Source organism: Schistocerca piceifrons, unplaced genomic scaffold (genome assembly GCF_021461385.2).
Source record: "Schistocerca piceifrons isolate TAMUIC-IGC-003096 unplaced genomic scaffold, iqSchPice1.1 HiC_scaffold_1976, whole genome shotgun sequence".
Taxonomy (NCBI): domain Eukaryota; kingdom Metazoa; phylum Arthropoda; class Insecta; order Orthoptera; family Acrididae; genus Schistocerca; species Schistocerca piceifrons.
The window spans coordinates 90,001-95,000 of record NW_025727874.1 but is presented as its reverse complement, the minus strand read 5'-3'; the positions used below and the strand labels follow the sequence as shown (position 1 = coordinate 95,000).

General features: G+C 53.6%; 1 non-coding gene across 1 annotated transcript in view; it reads left to right on the top strand.

Annotated features, from left to right (window-relative positions):
- Positions 1–3,342: 3,342 nt before the first annotated feature.
- Positions 3,343–5,000, top strand: part of LOC124741657 — a 1,909-nt gene continuing 251 nt past the window's right edge. The window contains exon 1 of the ribosomal RNA XR_007010007.1: positions 3,343–5,000. This exon is cut by the window's right edge and continues 251 nt beyond it. This is a non-coding gene — a ribosomal RNA (small subunit ribosomal RNA).

Genomic DNA, 5,000 nt, shown 5'->3' with positions numbered 1-5,000 from the left:
CCTATAACTTGCGTTTCATGAAGAGTTATTTCCAATATGCGACATTCCCGCTGTCCGTATACATGAGCCGCGACCTGTACCACTTACGAGCGAGAGACGCGATCGCGTTGCTCACTGTACGGCGTCCGATACCGAGCCATCAGCATGTCGGTCCCCATGCGCGTTGCACTCGCACTCGCAGTCGCAAAAACGTGGGGCAAATATATTACGCGGAAGAGTTATAACAGACCGAGCCCCACTGCATGGGGGGAGTCTTTGTCACTAATGTACACAGATGGAACATTTTGGACTGGAACCAGATTACCCGTACACACGGCGCTGATTAGTAATCAATGCAGAGCCATCAAACTACAGCAAATATACACAACTGTCCGTATACATGCTGAAAGAGTCTGCCCAAAATGGGAACCACACGTCAGCCAGACACTCTGATCACGCACCACTCTCTGCTTCTAACAGGCGCACATACAATATGTAAGCACCAGCATGGAACAACATCCAGTGCATCTTCTCCGCCACATTACACAATCCACACTATCACAACCAGACCAGGAGGTCCGTGCGGAAAATACAATATCCCAGCCTTTCGACATCCACCATTGCGCAGACCAGGCACCAACACCCACACATGTCCTATACAACGGTGCACCCAACATCACAATAGTACCTCCTGTCACAGCGCACAAACAATGACATGAGTCAAAGACACAGGTCTCACACAAGCATAGAATTGGAGCGCCGCCTCTAATAAGCCAAAGGTGCATCCTGACGTGACAAATCTGATCATGTCACAAGCATTCACTTACTATAATCACTATCAACGAACCTGCCGCCCCCGCCCCCCCCCCCCCCTACACCTTTCCGTACAACAACGTGTAACCTAACCTAACCTAACCTAACCTATGTTGTACCTTAACCTAACCTATGTTGTACCTTAACCTAACCTATGTTGTACCTTAACCTAACCTATGTTGTACCTTAACCTAACCTATGTTGTACCTTAACCTAACCTATGTTGTACCTTAACCTAACCTATGTTGTACCTTAACCTAACCTATGTTGTACCTTAACCTAACCCATGTTGTACCTTAACCTAACCCATGTTGTACCTTAACCTAACCCATGTTGTACCTTAACCTAACCCATGTTGTACCTTAACCTAACCCATGTTGTGCCTCAACCTAACCCATGTTGTGCCTCAACCTAACCCATGTTGTGCCTCAACCTAACCCATGTTGTGCCTCAACCTAACCCATGTTGTGCCTTAACCTAACCCATGTTGTGCCTCAACCTAACCCATGTTGTGCCTTAACCTAACCCATGTTGTGCCTTAACCTAACCCATGTTGTGCCTTAACCTAACCCATGTTGTGCCTTAACCTAACCCATGTTGTGCCTTAACCTAACCCATGTTGTGCCTTAACCTAACCCATGTTGTGCCTTAACCTAACCCATGTTGTGCCTTAACCTAACCCATGTTGTGCCTTAACCTAACCCATGTTGTGCCTTAACCTAACCCATGTTGTCGCCTTAACGTAACCCACGTTGTCGCCTAAACCTGCTCTGTAATTGTTATACGACTCGTTCAATTACTGTAGTGTTGCCCACCCGCAACCCTCGCAATATAGTTCGCTACTCGCACTGCCCGCACCCCTGTGTATCGCTTCATGTTAAACACCTTGCAAGTCTTGCTCACTTTCCACATGCTCCTGCTGTACACTGTAATGTGGATGGCAGCAGGACGTACATGCCGCCCCTCCCCACGTCCCCACCTTGCCCCCTGCCTTCGCAAGCTGGTTGGTGAGAAGTTTGCATGTTCAATGCCCTTCGCATGCGACGTACTCAGGCTACGTTGTGGTGCGGCCTGTGTCAACTGTCCGCTGATGTCGTACGCGTGAACCACAATCTGTACTGCACATTCGTCCTTATGTACTGAATGATACATCGTGGCACATGTGTGACCGCACAACGACTGCGCCCAAAAACGGCGGACCATACAGTGCAAATATTGTGCACGCAGCTACGTGTCGTCTCCCTATGAGAGCTGGATTGCAGTGTGGTACGCCATAGAGACGTGTGGGAGGAACGGACGCCGTGGATGGCGATCAGCATGAGCTGTCTGTTGATGTATTCGGACCTAGTCGTCTCTCCTCACACACCGTGATGGCATGGTGCACCGCGTTCCATATCTGCGACATGCTACAGAGGCCGGTTGACAGTCGTTCGAGCAATGGACATCGCATACGTACGGGGGCCACCTTCCACGTATTGTCTAGGCGTGCACATTTTGTTGCGTGTATGTGGGCAGACGTAGTGTGGCGTGACACCTGACACAGGCATGCAATAATCGTTGAAGTTGCAAATGGCGATGGACGCCTGCGTTTTCTGGTGAAGTTACGCAAATGAACAAATGGTAACCTGTTGTGGTGCGGTTGTTCTCGCTAGGGGTGAATCGGTGATGGCGACGATAGGTTGAGGTACTAACCGGTTGTTCCAGCGATACCCACCATGCCGACGAAACTGAACGGCATCTGGGTGTGAAGCGATACGCGGCGGTGGCTGGGTGGGACCGTCCCCGGCCGGTGAGGGGGCGCCTCCCGGCGTGCTGGCCGCGCGGTGCGTGGGCGCACGCGCTACAGCCGGCTGGTGGGGGCGGCCAGTGGCAGGCGCGCCGGCCGACGGACGCGGCAGGCGTCGCAGCTGCGCGCCGGCGCACCCTGCGCGCGGCGCCGTGCGGCCAAAGTAGGTCCTCGCGGGCCCGGTGCGAAGCGCGGTGGACATCTTCAGTGTGCTGGTCCGATTGAGGACTGTGTGCGTTGAGGATGCGCCGCCGCCCGGCGCTCGGCGCCGCGACGCCGTCTGCTGCTCGGTCGCCCCAGCGGTTCTCGCTGGTGGTTTGTATCGCAGCTGTGCGGATGTGTTGGCGCGTGCGCTGTGCTGGGAGAGTTCGCTTCGGCACCCAAGTGGGGCTTTTGTCCTTCTGTGGCGCTGGCGTTGGAGCTGCCGGTCACCGTAGGTGGCGCGTGTTGTCTCCCGCCGGCAATGCCACGACAGCACGCTCCCGGGCCTCTGTCGGCAGCGGCAAGCTCAGTTGGGAGCACGGGTGGTCGCACCGAAAGCGTCTACTCGCCTAACTCCGGGCGATTGCGCCTCTCTCGAACCCGACCAAGTACTTGGGACGGCGCTGCGCGCCGCCGGGACCTGAGAGGGTTTCGAGGTGTATTGTGCAGGGGAGCTCAGCCTCCTCCTGTTTGCAGAATGATTGAGCGGACGCTTGCGTGTTCGCGCGGGCCCCCGGGACACACTCCCGGGCGGCCGGCTGCTCAGCTCTAGTTGACGCAGCTCCCTGGTTGATCCTGCCAGTAGTCATATGCTTGTCTCAAAGATTAAGCCATGCATGTCTCAGTACAAGCCGCATTAAGGTGAAACCGCGAATGGCTCATTAAATCAGTTATGGTTCCTTAGATCGTACCCACGTTACTTGGATAACTGTGGTAATTCTAGAGCTAATACATGCAAACAGAGTCCCGACCAGAGATGGAAGGGACGCTTTTATTAGATCAAAACCAATCGGTCGGCTCGTCCGGTCCGTTTGCCTTGGTGACTCTGAATAACTTTGGGCTGATCGCACGGTCCTCGTACCGGCGACGCATCTTTCAAATGTCTGCCTTATCAACTGTCGATGGTAGGTTCTGCGCCTACCATGGTTGTAACGGGTAACGGGGAATCAGGGTTCGATTCCGGAGAGGGAGCCTGAGAAACGGCTACCACATCCAAGGAAGGCAGCAGGCGCGCAAATTACCCACTCCCGGCACGGGGAGGTAGTGACGAAAAATAACGATACGGGACTCATCCGAGGCCCCGTAATCGGAATGAGTACACTTTAAATCCTTTAACGAGTATCTATTGGAGGGCAAGTCTGGTGCCAGCAGCCGCGGTAATTCCAGCTCCAATAGCGTATATTAAAGTTGTTGCGGTTAAAAAGCTCGTAGTTGGATTTGTGTCCCACGCTGTTGGTTCACCGCCCGTCGGTGTTTAACTGGCATGTATCGTGGGACGTCCTGCCGGTGGGGCGAGCTGAAGGCGTGCGACCGCCTCGTGCGTGCTCGTGCGTCCCGAGGCGGACCCCGTTGAAATCCTACCAGGGTGCTCTTTATTGAGTGTCTCGGTGGGCCGGCACGTTTACTTTGAACAAATTAGAGTGCTTAAAGCAGGCAAGCCCGCCTGAATACTGTGTGCATGGAATAATGGAATAGGACCTCGGTTCTATTTTGTTGGTTTTCGGAACCCGAGGTAATGATTAATAGGGACAGGCGGGGGCATTCGTATTGCGACGTTAGAGGTGAAATTCTTGGATCGTCGCAAGACGAACAGAAGCGAAAGCATTTGCCAAGTATGTTTTCATTAATCAAGAACGAAAGTTAGAGGTTCGAAGGCGATCAGATACCGCCCTAGTTCTAACCATAAACGATGCCAGCCAGCGATCCGCCGCAGTTCCTCCGATGACTCGGCGGGCAGCCTCCGGGAAACCAAAGCTTTTGGGTTCCGGGGGAAGTATGGTTGCAAAGCTGAAACTTAAAGGAATTGACGGAAGGGCACCACCAGGAGTGGAGCCTGCGGCTTAATTTGACTCAACACGGGAAACCTCACCAGGCCCGGACACCGGAAGGATTGACAGATTGATAGCTCTTTCTTGATTCGGTGGGTGGTGGTGCATGGCCGTTCTTAGTTGGTGGAGCGATTTGTCTGGTTAATTCCGATAACGAACGAGACTCTAGCCTGCTAACTAGTCGCGTGACATCCTTCGTGCTGTCAGCGATTACTTTTCTTCTTAGAGGGACAGGCGGCTTCTAGCCGCACGAGATTGAGCAATAACAGGTCTGTGATGCCCTTAGATGTTCTGGGCCGCACGCGCGCTACACTGAAGGAATCAGCGTGTCTTCCTAGGCCGAAAGGTCGGGGTAACCCGCTGAACCTCCTTCGTGCTAGGGATTGGGGCTT